Source organism: Cavia porcellus, unplaced genomic scaffold (assembly GCF_034190915.1).
Source record: "Cavia porcellus strain 051 isolate PalLab524CR breed Dunkin Hartley unplaced genomic scaffold, mCavPor4.1 scaffold_29, whole genome shotgun sequence".
NCBI lineage: Eukaryota > Metazoa > Chordata > Mammalia > Rodentia > Caviidae > Cavia > Cavia porcellus.
Genome location: NW_026947512.1, coordinates 20,323,281 through 20,337,376, shown reverse-complemented (window position 1 = coordinate 20,337,376; position 14,096 = coordinate 20,323,281). Strand labels below are relative to the sequence as shown.

At 48.1% G+C, this 14,096-nt stretch overlaps 1 protein-coding gene across 1 annotated transcript in view; it reads left to right on the top strand.

Moving 5' to 3' along the window:
• The first annotated feature begins 11,419 nt into the window (after nt 1-11,419).
• Nucleotides 11,420-14,096, top strand: part of Sox13 (SRY-box transcription factor 13) — a 71,746-nt gene continuing 69,069 nt past the window's right edge. Inside the window, exon 1 of the mRNA XM_013157989.3 lies at nt 11,420-11,639. The gene's annotated coding sequence lies outside the window, so the exon portion shown is untranslated. The remainder of the gene's footprint in view (nt 11,640-14,096) is intronic.

The window sequence follows — 14,096 nt, the reverse complement described above, 5'->3', positions numbered from 1 at the left end:
CCCTGAAAAACTATCGCTAGAAATTAGTGGAGACACAAGATGCTTCCAAGACAAAGAGGAACTGGGGGAATTTGCAACCACCAATCCAACTCTACAGAGAAGACTGAAGGACATTCTAGAGAGAGAGAAAAGTACCAGGATTCCAGGAACAGTGGCAGAGAGGCCTCAATGAATGGAGCAGAAAGTGGAATGAAGAAGAAAAGCAGACAACTAATGGGAGAAAAAGAGCACAACAGAAATGAGGCAGAGAAGGTTGGCTATAATCTCTAATATAGATAGCCTTGATACACTAAAAAAAAAAAGAGAGAGAGAAGCACAATAGATCAGGAGGAAGGGTCCACCAAGATGCTCTTTATAGGAAATGTAAGTAAAATGAAAAAGGGTTTATGCACCAAAAATCAAATATGAGAAAACAATGCTCTAGGTGACAGGGAACCAGAGAGTAATAAGGGCAACTCGACCAGTATTTGTAGATAGGTTGGAAAGACACACTTTCATAGGTAAAGGAATACAACTAGAGATCAAGTCCAGGAGGGAGAAGGTTCAGAATCACTTAGGTAGATAGCAAGTTGCCCCCCCCCAATCTAAAAACTGAGCGTGTTAGTGAAAACTACAAATGCACAGTGCACCCTGGGGGAGTGAAAGAGGAGGAATAGTCTTAAAAAAGAAGGCAGAGGATAGTGTTAATAGCATACCAGTATTTAAAACCCACATTACTTACACCACTCTGCTTAGGTAGATTTTATTCTGTCCCAGTTTGTCTACTTGCACTAGATCTGAGAGCACAGATAGCTATTCTGAAAGTAACAGGATATAGTACAGTAATCATCTTTAATTTCCAATTAACTTAATCTGGAGCCCTGAATAACTTATACTGTTCTATCATGACTGATCTTAGTTAAATCTGGTTTGTTTGATTGCTGTTTGGTATCGACAGATTTTATTTAAAACTGTTATGATTGATAGTATCAAGTCTGAGAGTATAGGTAACTACATTGAAGATGACAAAATTCACTACAATATCCATTCTGGTTTGATTATTACCTGTTTTTGAAGTTTTACACTATCCACAAAGTTTTCCTTTTATTAATATTGTTATGTACTGCTATATTCAGTTATACTATGTCTGATGATACGACAATTCTATTGAAGATTACAAGAGATAACACAGTAACCATGGTAGAACTCCTTGTACAGTGGTTTTATATGTCTTTTTCGTTTCATGTGTTTATAGGAATATGTTTTGTTTTGTCTTGCTTTGTTTTGTTTCTCCCTCTAATATAGAAAGGATAGAAATACATGTTAAAGAGCTGGGGATTTAGCTCAGTGACATAAGCACCTGTCTTGCAAGCAGGCAGTCGTGAGTTCGATCCCCAGTACCAATACAAGTTAAGACTCATGCATGCGTAGAACCTATAAACAGTTTACGAGAACTGATCTTATAACACATGATGAAATGAACAACTACTTTGAAGAAAAAGAGACACTACAGTACTCAGTGCTGATCCCGTAGTGTCATGATATAAAATCCAGCGATACTATTAATCTTTGTTCAGAGTGATTTTAGCCTGCTTTGGTTTGTTTAATCTGAACATAAACGAAGATATGGATAACGGTATGAAGTGTATAGGATTGATAACCATATTCCTAAGTTTTTGTTGGATAGTTGAACGGAACTATTTGCAGCCTCGCTGTTCAAATCCCCACTTTGTATGTTTCACTTCTGTATCTTGAACAACTATTTGTAAGAGGACAATATGTAATCATCAACTAGTGATTTCTTACTGTTTATTTTTTCTTTGAAGGTATATATTATTTCTTTTTTTTGTCTTTTTTCTTTTTATCAGTACCAGGGATCGAACTCACGACTGCCTGCCTGCAAGGCAGGCGCTTATGCCGCTGAGCTAAATTCCCAGCCCCGGTATATATTATTTCTATCCATTTTCTATTTTGTTTAGTCTTTCTTTAAATAAAATTTTAAAAAAAGAAAGAAAGAAAATATCCAAAGCCAGGCATGGTGATGCAAGCCTGTAATCCAGCACTCAGGGGGCTGAGGCTGGAGGATCTCTGTGAACTCACGGCCAGTCTGGGCTACAAAGTAAGTTCAAGGCCAGCTTGAATTGCATAGTGAAACCTGCTCTCAAGAAGATAAAAAGAAAAAAAAGAGGAGAGCAGGGATGTAGCTTAGCAGTACAGCACCTCCCTGGCAAGTGCAAGGTTGTGGGTTCAATTCCTGGTACCATCCCCAAAAATGAAAATGTCCAAGATAAAGGGCAGGAGTGTTTCACTTTGTAATGAATAGGCCAAATGTATCTGGCACCATTCCTTACACCCCCAATTAATGATGGGAAGAATTTTCCCCACCTTAAGAAGGGATGTGATGATACTTAGAACCATGGCATCATCTATCACATGACCAAGAAAAATAGTTTACTCTTCCTAACATAATCATTCCCTAGAGCAGTGCCAGCTGCTGACAACCCCAGTTTCTATAAGCTCCTGTTGGTTGACTTTCTGTTTCTCATCATTGCAAAGCATTCTTCAGTAATAAACTTGCTATGGAAGTTTTTACAGAGAAAAGAGGCTTTCAGGACCACCTGCTCCTGGGGGGCACCAAGACCTCCGTAGAGGAAAGGAAGTATCTGGGGAGGAAGTGGCTTCTTCCCCACCGCGGCCTAGACTCCCATCTCTGCCTCGGTGTCCCACTTGGTCCTTTCCCCGGTGCAGGCTTGTGTTATTCACTCGGTGCTAGATGAATGTAGTGGGCTGAATGCCAAGGAAGTGAAAAAGACGGCTTACCCGAGCTCCCCACGCCCCTCTTCCCCCTGAGCACCAGAGGTGTGCAGCAGAGGCCCCCTGGGAGCCAGGCCCAGGCTCCCCCAAGGATGGCGGTGCGGCTACTGCCGTGCCGTGTGTTTGTGCCCTCCTCCTGGGATCCTGGGAACGCGTAGCACCATCTCCAGAGGCTTCCCAGACAAACTTAGGATCCAGACAGCCTGGAAAATAAAGAGCAGACTGCAGGGAATACCCGAAGTGTGCACTATTATCCCTTTCCTGCCTTCCTTAGGGGACCCAAGCGCTAATCCTCTGTAATTGTTCTCTCTCCTTCCAGAGCTCCTCCACTACCCACCCTCTCTTCTCACTCTCATCGTTCATTCATTTTATGGGTTCCATTTCTCCCACACCCTCACAGTACCTGGTCTCCTTCTCCAGACAGACTTCATTCCTAAGCTCCAGCCTCAAACACCCATCTTTGTCTTTCACATCTGCCCCCGGGCGCCATAAATCAACCAAGTCCAAAACATAGATCTTTCTTGTCCCCAAATCTGCCTGATGTACCTTAATGGCACCATTATCCCCCAGTATTAATTTCCTATTGCTGCTAGAACACATCGCCACAAGCTTAGTGGTGTATAACCTTACGGATTTATTATCTTCGGCTCTGGAGGGCAGAAATCTGAAATATGTCCCACTGGAGGAAAATCAAGGGGTAGATGGTGCTGTGCTCCTTCTGGAGGCTCCAGGGAAAATCCGCTTCCTGCCTCTTGCAGCCCCAGAGGCTACCTGAGCTCCTGCCCTTTCATCTTCAGCGCCCCAGTCGCCTCACTCCCACTTCTCCATCTGCCATCACAAGGCCTGCAAATCCTGTGTCTCTTTCAATTCGAAGGACCCTTATTGCATGGGGCCTGCCTGGATAATCTAAGATCACCACCTCATCTGAGGATCCTTAATTTAGTTACATGTGCAAAGTCCCTTTTGCCACCTAGGAAGCATATGTGTAGACTCCAAGGTTTAAAATGTAAACACAGGGCTAGAGATTTAGCTCAGTGGTGTAAGCAGCTGTACCTGCCTGATAGGCACAAGATCATGAGTTCGCTCCCTGGTACAAATAAATAAATAAATAATATATAAACGCTTTGGGCGGGGCCATTATCCCATCCACCTCAGGCTTTTCCTGAAATAAAACTTTCCACCATGACTGAACACTTCCTGTACATTACGACACTTCAGCCTCCTGCCATGCTGGGTTTACAGGCAGGCGCCACCGTGCCTGGCTGGCCAACTGTCTCTTATCAGCAAGCTCTCCCACATAGTCTTCTGCATGCCAAACTCCAGGTAGCGTCGCTGTCACTCCTGAGCAGACATTCCTCTGTAATTCTTTGCATAATGTGGTTTAGATCGCATTGTCTTCCCCTCCCTGGAAGGGAGGCTCCGTAAGAGCAAGGACCTTGGATTTCTCACTCAGCACCCAGAAAGGTGCACAGCATACACAGATGAGCTCAGCCCGCTCTCGGCGTCTGCCTCACTCCCCTGCACCATGCTTCTGCCCCTGAGATGAGGTTCTTTTCAGTAGTTCCTTCTATACGAAGTGAAAGGCCTGCTGCCCGCGGTGGGCACCCTCTGGAGCTCCCACAGAGCATCAGGGTTTCCCTATCATGTCGCCCTGCTCCGTGGACATAGCCCACTGTCTGTGCCTACCCAGTGTGGAACTCTCAGGGTATGGATGGGGTCTCCTTCACCCCTGTACCCAGGGACCAGGCAGAGTGCTGGGCACTCACTCAGCAAGAGATCACTGCCTGGGCTGGGGATTTAGCTCAGTGGCGTAAGTGCCTGCCTGGCAAGCACGAGGTCATTTAGAGGTCAGTTAGATCCCTAGTACCAAAACAATAAAAAATGAGAGAGAGAGAGAGAGAGAGAGAGAGATCACACTGAGGAGGGCATGGCATTTGTCCTGTACATTGCTCCACACTCAGCTCACTTCATCTATGACGTGCTCTTCGAGGTGAACTGTGGGCCCTGGAGCTACAGTGTCCTTCAGTACACTCAGGGGGTTAATTCCAGAGCCCTCCGTGTGTGCCAACATCCACTGAAGCGCAGGTCTCTCTCAGAGCACCAATGTAGTATTTGCATGTCACCTGTCACATCCTCCTGTGTACTTTCAACCCTTCTAGATTGCTTATAATACCTAATGTAGCATAAATGCTATGTGAATTGTTTTTGTACTGTTGCTTAGGGAATAAAGAGCAAAGCAGAAGTCTGTTCCTGCTTCGCATAGATACAAATGTGCTAGTTTGTCTGGTTTGGTGGGTTTGGTAGCACCTGTGGATACAAAGGGCTGAAGATGACCTGGGGCAAGGTGGCAGTGGGGGTGGAAAGACCTCAGTTGGGCATAGGAACTCGAACAGCTTTCTCTTCAGCTCCATGGGGGGACATCGCTGCGTCTCCCACCCCAAAGCCCCGAAGCCCTGAAGCCCACAGGTCCCTAGTGTCCTTTGATGGTCGAGCAAACCTGCATTGCCTGAGTCAGGGATGCGATGCTGTGGACCTGCTGTCATGCTACGGAATGGAGAAGGCCAAGGGGAGGTGGCAGCACTGGTGACAGGAGAGCTCGAGGGTTACAAGGGGAGAAGGAGGGAAAGAAGAAGGGAGAGGAAGAGAAAAGGGAGGTGCGCCACTGCTGGCTCCTGTGACTCAATTCGACATGGAAACTCCTAACACAGTCCCTGGATACAGAACATCTCCTACCCCAATGCGCACAGCCCTTTCTCAGAACAAAAGGGCTGTCACCGAAAGCACTTATTTAACAACAATGAAAGCAAAACATACATGGGTACAAAAACATTTTTCTCAAAAATTTTTCCAATTCAATTCAACAAATATTTATTTTCCTGAAAAAGCAGAGAGATATAAAGAAATAGAAACGTGTGGATTTTTCCCCCCTTGTTTTTGATTGAAAAGCCTATCGGTACATCCAGGAGAACAGCATTGCCCCGGTGAGCTGCAGCACAATGGGAAAGCGTTTCTAAAATAGAAAAAGAACACTAATATATAAATACGCTGAAGTAATTTTAAAACAGAGAGGCGCCTTAGAGCTACAGTGGAGGATGGGCTTGTATACACAGGCAACCTGTGTTCTGCCTTTCCCGGGGGCTGCCTGGGGACACAGTTTAGTACAGGCAGGGCGTCCATCCTCATCGTCAACAAACAAATGTCTGACTAGCAGAAAACATGTGAAAATAATTTAGAAAACAGGTGGCAGTCCAGAGAGCCTGTTTGGGTAAGGAAAGATAGCTAACAAGAAGGCAAAAGACCACTTCCCTTCCCCGGGCCTCAGTCTCCTCCTCTGTAAAATAAGTTCCAGTACTCGCTCTAGTCCTTTAAATTCTAATAAGCTGTGATTCTAAATTGCTTGCTTAGGAATCTGGAGTCAACCATAGTGGAAAAGAGGAAAATCCCACTAGGGACTCCCTGGGTTCTTCAGAAAAGAAGGGCCTGACCTGGGGCTGGGGATTTAGCTCAGCTGCATAAGCGCCTGCCTTTCAAGTGTGTGATCGTGAGTTTGATCCCTGGTACCGATAAAAAAGAAAAAGACAAAAAAAAGGGGGGGGGCTGGCCTGGTGGTATATGTCCCTCCCTGTGATCTCAGCACTCTGGGAAGCTGAGGCAGGAGGAGCACATGTTCTAGCTCAGCATAAATAACTTCACAGGGCCCTGTCTCAAAGTAAAAAATTTAAAAAAGGGCTAGAGGCATAGAGTGGTACAAAGATCCTGGGTTCAGTCACCAGCACTGCTTAAAAAAAAAAGGAAAAGGAAAAGAACAAGGAGGAGGAGGAGGAAGAAAAGAGGAAGAGGAGAAGCAGCAGCAGCCGAGAAGATGCCTATGCCAAATGGATCACAGCCACAAAACTCCTCTGAGGAACTTGGGCTCGGCCTGAACCTCGCAGGAGAGCTTGACCGTGAGCTGTGAGATCTTAGAGGTTTCTGTCACTGATGACATGGACCCTGGCCACACCATGGCTGTGCATCAGTGACTGCTGTAGCACACAACCAATGTGGGCCACATGAGTGACAGGGTACAGAGCAGGGTGTGACCTGCCGCCTGGCAGAGGCAACACGCCATGCTGGACAGGACAGACTGCCAAGGATGGCGTCAGAGAGAAACAGCCCTGTGCCAACAGTGACCATCTGCTCGGGCGGGGACAACCCAAGGCTTCCACGGACACTGCGTGGACTGGGAACACAACAGATCCGCCGACAGCATTCTTCAGTCCCCCCCAATCACACAGCCAGCCACTGAGGCCCTCGCAGAGCACCAAAGCCAGCCCAGGTTCCCCTAGGAGGAGTTCCCTGCCCGACTGGCCAAGGAGTTAGATCTCTCAGACTCTGCTCCATTGTCTTTCCGGCCCCCAGCGTGGTCTACCTCAGCTGCCTGGCACCCACACTGCTGATCCTTCTGTCCCCAAGGCCATTCCCCAGTTTAATCATTTGCAAATCTTCTGTCTCTTTGAGTACCCCAAAGTCCAAAAACTCTTACATAATTAGACCTGAAGGGAAAGGGAGAAAGAGGAACACCGGGGCCTTTGGAATCAGGCGGGGCGATTAGGTCATAATTGATCTCTATTGTTGCAGCTGAAGATTACTTATCCCAGTCCCAGAGGAGCCCTGTCACTCGCCTGCCCCACCCCCAGCTCTCTGATGCTGATCTGCCAGCAACCTGGGGTCCCATGCTTCCTCTAGCACTAGGGCGGCTCCAGGGACAGTGGCAGGATCTTTGCTGCTATTTCCTTCCCTGCATGTGTGTTTTCTCACTTTCTTGGTCCCTGCTGCTGGGTACCTCACCCTTGGGCCTCTGGGCCCTGTGCAGCCCTCAGGGAGTTGGCCAGGGTGGAAGAGAATGTCCCTGCAGCTGCGCCATTCCAGAGCTCCCGGGAGCTTTCCCAGGCATGCCCTGGAACGGAAGCGGGAGGAGGAGAAGGCGCCCTAAAAATACACGTGCATTTCCCAGCGGCTGGGTGAGCTTGGGTGGGGTGGGGATGGGGGGACAGGACTGGGAGCAAGGCTGGACATCCAGCTCTCCACTGTCCCTGAGTGCAGGGCAGCTTGCTGGAGAAAAACTCCCTGGAAAAGAATAGGAAGAATTGTTTTACCCACGGATCAATCTCCTAGGGCTGCCTGGGGCCACAGAGATGAATCCGAATATTTGGGATAGCAATCCATTTTATGTTTATTTTTCTATTTCACAAATGCTGACCAACATCATCCTGCTCATGAGCATGACCTCAGCAAGCTGGGTTCCAGGGCAGGACAGAGAGGAGTAGAGGCCCAGAGCAGCTGCAAGATTTGCCCAAGTCCACATTGGAAGCCCAGGCCCTGAACGTCCTTGTAGCTTCACTGTGATAACACTGTGGTCTTTTCTGGGGGTGTTGGACTTTCACTTGCTGAGTTGAAATCCCTGGGGATTTCAACTGCAGCACCTTCCCCTAAAGAGGAGGGTGCAAGGTCACCCTGTTCTCTCAGGCTGCAGGGACTTCCTAGGTTTGCTACGTCATCTGGCTCCAGCAGGCAGAGCAGTGCCCTCCTGGAAATGAAGGAGCAGGTACAGCTACTGTCCTGGCACCCATGCTCTGTGCCACAGCCTGTGCCAAGAATTTACATAAACATCTCACCAGCCCTCCCGAGAGCCCTGGATCACAGCCACTCAGCTGCTGTTAGTTTTCAGAAGAGGCAGCACAGTCAGAGACATTAACGTGCCCTTGGTCACAGAGCTAAGAGATAACTGAAAAATTTTTTTCCAGTATGATTGAACGCAGGGCATTTGGACTGAGCTACATTCTCAGTCCTTATTAATTTTTTATGTTGACGCAGTATGGTAAGTCCCTGATTTGAGAACAAGTTCCATTTCAGGAGAACATTTATAAGTTGGACTCATTCATTAGTTGTATTCATTCATAAGTTGGATTCATTCATAAGTCTGACAAAGTGCATCTTAAGACACCTCTGACACACATACACAATGTATATTGCTTGCACTTCCTGTCAGTCCTCTCCACATCACCACTGCTTTTCTGCTCACTGCCGGACATCCTGGGCACAGATTGAGGACTGTACTACTGTGCACTGTCACACAGCAGTGCAACTGCGACAGTGCCCCGCAGACAAGTGAGCTACTGCCATGATGTGCTCACATCTACAAATTTTCATAATGTGAAAGTTCAAAACTCAAATATTCCACAGTCAGACTTAATGTATCTTCCTAAACTGCTAAATTGCCCAAACTGGGTTGGGGTTTGTGATCTTCCTGCCTCAGGCTTCCAGAGTACCAGGGTTACAGGTATGCACCAGCAAGCCGGCCAATAGCCTGGAAACTGAGACTGAGTGAACTCGGAGCAAATGTCTTCAGCCACAAAAGCCTCTGTGCTGTGGCAGACGTCCTCCCAAGAGGGGAGCACCCCATCTGCTATAAGACCCTAGGGCTGGGTCTGTATCACACAACAGATGTTTACCCCTCACACCTCTGAGGGGGGGATCTAGGGTGCAGGTGCTGCAGAGCCGTATTTCCTGGTAAGCAGCAGCTTCCTAGTTTATTGACCGCTGCCTCCTGCTGTGTCCCCCTGTGGCTACAGGAGGTGGGAGTTGATCATTTCCTCTGCTTAGAAGAACACTAATACCATCACAGGACTCCCCCCATAGCTTATGTAAACCTAATCATCTCTCCAAGCCCCATGCCTGCCACACTGAGGAGTAAGGGCTCAACATAGAACTTGTCGGGGTGCACAAACATTTAGTCTAAGCCAGGCCTGGTGGTGCAAGCTTATAATTTCAGTACTGTGGGAGGCTGAGGCAGGTGGATCATATGTTTGAGACCAGCCTGGGCAGTTTAGATGCTGTGTCAAAATAAAAAAGGGCTGGGGATGTAGCTCAGAGGTAGGGTGCTCCTGGGTTCAATCTAGTGTCACCAAAACAAAACAAAACAAAACAAAACTCTAACACACAATCTAACAGTTCCTGAAATACTTCACAAGCTTTCTGGGTTGTGTTCCTCACAGGTACTTGCTATGTTCAACTAGTTTGACCCTCCACTCCCCCAACTCCTCCCACTCCTCCTACTCCCCCCCAGACCCTCCCCTCCCGTGGTGGTCATTTGTGAATTGGGGTAAAGAATCCCCCAGAACAAACACAACCTCAGCCTGGTACACCACATGTCGTGGGAAACACCAGTGCTCCCTTCAGGATGGGATTCTAGTGCCATCCCGAGCCTCTACCTCAAGGCCACTCCTGTCCTGCTACTGCCTGCCCTGGGGCTGTTTTCTTCAGGGCTCAGGCCTCTGGGATCCTGGGGTCAATGTCCAAAGGGCAGGTGAGCTAAGCCTGGCTGGGATAGGAGGAGTCAAGGGGGTCAGAGCCTCTCAAGCTGGGTGAGAGAAACAGCTTGCAAGAAGCCCTGGGTTCTGTCCCTAGCACTGTGAAACAAACACTTGCTGCCGTCTATGGAGTGAAAACTGCACCAGCCTACAGGCTACCCCTGGCCTGTGCTGCCTGAGCCTGAAACACTTGCCACAGCACGCGAACACTGCTTCCCGGCGCCACCTGTGGCCTCCAGATGTCCTTGGTGCAGGAGCGATTTTTAATTTTGTCTCAGTGCCTGGCAGGTGTCTGGTACATAGTCCAGGAAAACCCAATCCCAGACAGCACAGCTCTCCAAGCTCCCGGTTCCAGCCACAGGGTAAAGAAGCAAACAGTGTAAAGCCTTGATGTCTAGAGGGTTTTTTTCTTCCAAGAAGTTCAAAGCAATTGCTGTGTCTGATCTTACCTTATCCCCCACCACCACACACACTCTGGGGCAGGGGGAGATGGCGGGGGGAGAGGGGGTGCTTTGGTAACTCTTCCTTCAACATGGGGACTCTGAGGCCCAGCAGGCTTAGATGGCTGTTACAGGGCCAGCAGCAGTAGGGAGCAGAGGCTGGAATGGGGAGCCCAGTAGTGCCTCTCGGTCCAACCTTACCTTGCTCCACTCCACCTTCTCTGACCCCAAGGCAGTGGGTGGGCTGGGCAGGGCCGGAGAAGCTTGAGGTCTCACTGTGGTTTTCCCAGACGGGCCTCCCGGCCCCAGACCACACACCCTTGGTGCCTACAGGGGAGCTGGCCCGACAAGCTTCCCCTGGGTCCCAGCCAGCCACTGCCTCCGCTCATTAGCAGGTCTGTTTCCAGGTGGATCTACCACGGTCATTAAAGCAATAAACAAGTTCCCTATTGTCGGTGGGCTAGACCCGGCACCCACTGTGGGCCCACATTGTGCCGCCATCCAGCCATCCAGCAGGCCCACACAGCCTCTGAAACAATGCCCCGCTTCCTCCCAGGAAACTGCAGACCTGAGCCTGCCTCCTGGGCTCGCCCACGTGCTCTGGCCAACCATTGTCTCCAAGCCAGGCACTGGTGTAGCCATTCCCATGACCAGGGTTGCTGCATCCTCTCCGTAGTCCAAAAGCAGCAGGTCAAGAGGCTGGGCCAAGAGTGATAGCCTCCCTGAGGGTGCTGAAGCCCAGATCCCACAGGCTCAGGCCACAGGCTCTGGATGTGCATTTGGGAAGTCTATACCTCAGTGGCTCCCTGGACAAGGGGTACAAAGAAGAATCTAGAAACAAATGCAGGAAGGGAGCCCTAATCCAGCCCCTCAGTCCTGCTGGCACCCCTTTTACTCTGTGTTTGATTTGCTTCCTGTGTCTGCAGTTTGTGCATCCATTCCCAGGGAAGGACTAACTGGCAGCAGGAAATACGCTTGTCCATGATGTGGGCACGGTGGCATGCACCTGGAATCCCAGCTACCCGGGAGGCTGAAGCCAGAAGATCACCAGTTTGAGGTCAGTCTGAACAACTTAGTAAAAACCTGTCTCAAGATAAAAATTAACAAAGAGGCTGAGTCATAGCTCAGCACTTCTGGGGTTCAATGTCCAGTTCCACAAAAACAAAACCAAACAATAAAACAAACGAAAAATCAGCAATACAATCAGCCAGTCACATAGAATCGCTTTCTGGGTGGGGAGAAATGGGATAAGCTCAGGGCCTTTTCCAGGGACCCTAAGGGGGTTTGGCTGGGGGTCTCAAAGCTTGTTGGGGGCCTGCTCCAGAAACCCTGGTTGATCTGGGCTGCTTTCTTTTCAATGTCTCTTTTTGGAATACCTTGGATGGAATGATGCATTAAGGGAGCAGACAACTTGGGACAAGGAGATAGGAACTACAAAAAGATGAAAGTGGGTGAGGGAGAGCCCAGATGCTTCGGTCTGGTCTGCAGATCCCCTGTGCAGACCAGGGAAAGCTGGCACTGGTGGTCGGCGGGATCAGCAGTGTTGAGGTACCAAGGCAAAGGAGCCAGTGCCCTGCAAGTCTCTCTGCCTTGGTGGATGGTGTTTGCGGAGGGCCAGCTCTGCCCCTGCTCAACACCATGCGCAGTCTGCTCGGCCTCGGCCCAGAGCCCTCAGTAGGGCGGCACAGCCAGGTAGCCCACGCTCTGGCCTGCAAGAGGGGCTATTGAGGCTAGGCGCTGCGGAGGCAGGTGAAGCAGAAAGAGCCTGGTGGGAGGGAAGGTGGGAGGCCATGTTGGAAAAGGGGTCCTGACAGGTAATGGAAGCTATGTGGCGAGGTGGCTCTGGGGTACAAGATGTTAGCAAGATGCTGAAGGGAGATGGCAGGGGATGGGGACAAAGACAAGGCTCCGCATCCTATCAGAGCAACTTTCCAACCAGAGCCTGCAGTTCTCTAGGCAAGCACAGTACCTCGGAGTGAAGTTCCTAAGCCTCATCCTCTTCTTTTTCTTTTTTCTTTTTTTTTTTTTTTTTGAGATACAATTTAGATAAAGCACATCTTTTTTTTTTCCTCCTCCTTCTTCACTTTTTAGGCAGGGTCTTTTTTGTTTTTGTTTGTTTATTTTTTGAGACAGTCTTGCTTCGTAATTCAGTCTGGGCTCAAACTCACAGTGACCTTTCTGTCTCACACCCAGTTAATCTCTGCCCCCCGGCCCCCCCTACCCCGTAGTACTGGGGATTGAACCCACAGCCTTCACCCTGAATACTTCTCCAGCCCTTTTTTAGTTTTATGTTGAGACAAGGTCTTGCCAAATTACTAAATTGACCAGACTGGCCTTGCCTCAACCTTCCAGATTACTGAGAGTATATCATGTGCCACCATTCCTGGTGGAAGTGTAAACGTCCGTGAGCTTCGATGAACACAAAAACCTATGTGACCACTACCACAATCAAGATGTAGAACATTTCTACCACCCCCAAAAGTTTTCTCTGCCTCTTTGCCACCAGTGACCCCTACAAGTGACTCCCACAAGTCTATAGAGTAGTTTTACAAATTATATTCTCTTATAAACAGAAACATAGTGTATGGAACCCATGTCATGTGGCTGTACTGTGTGTGTGTGTGTGTGTGTGTGTCTTTGAGATGGAATCTTGCTACGCAATTCAGGCTGGCCTTAAGCTCACTCTGTAGCCCAGTTTTGAATTTGCAACAATCCTCCTGCCTAAACTTTCTAAGTGCTGGGATTACAGGTGTGCACCACCACACCTGTAATGTGGCTGTACTTTTGCGTACAAGTCTTTGTGTCTATGTGTTTTGATTTCTCTTGGCTTTGTAGCTAGAGGAAGAATTCTTGGGTCTTCCATTAAGCATACATTAACTTTGTAAGAAAGTGGTTGTAAACTGGGCATGGTGGTACATGCCTATAATCCCAGCACTCAGGAGGCTGAGGCAGGAGGATCACTGTGAGTTTGAGGCCAGCCTACTACACAGAAGACCAAAACAGAAAGAAAGTGGTTAGACTCCTACCTAATGTATGATCACTTCAGTTGCTCTGCATCCTTATGCACCCTTAACATTATCAGTCTTTTGTCTTTTAAACATCCTGATGGGAGTGTAGTGAAAGCTCATTGTGATTTTAATTTGCATTTCCTTGTTGCTGATGTTGAATGTGCCTTTGGCTATTCTTGTATTTTCTTTGCTCAAGTGACTGTTCAGGTCTTTTGTTTGTTAAAAATCATGAGCCATTTGTCTTCTTATTGAATTGCAAGGGTTCTTTCTATATTCTGGATATAAATCTACTGTCAGATATACGAATGGTAAATACCTTTTCCCAGGTTACAATCTGTGGCTTCTCTTTTCATTTTCTATATGTGTCCTTTGAAGAATAGACATTTCTAATTTCAAAATAGTCAAATTTGTTTCTCTTATGATTGAGTTCTTGGTGTCCTAAAAATTCTTTGCATATCCTAAGGTACAAAGTTTTTCTCTTATTATTTTTTAGAATTTTCTCATTT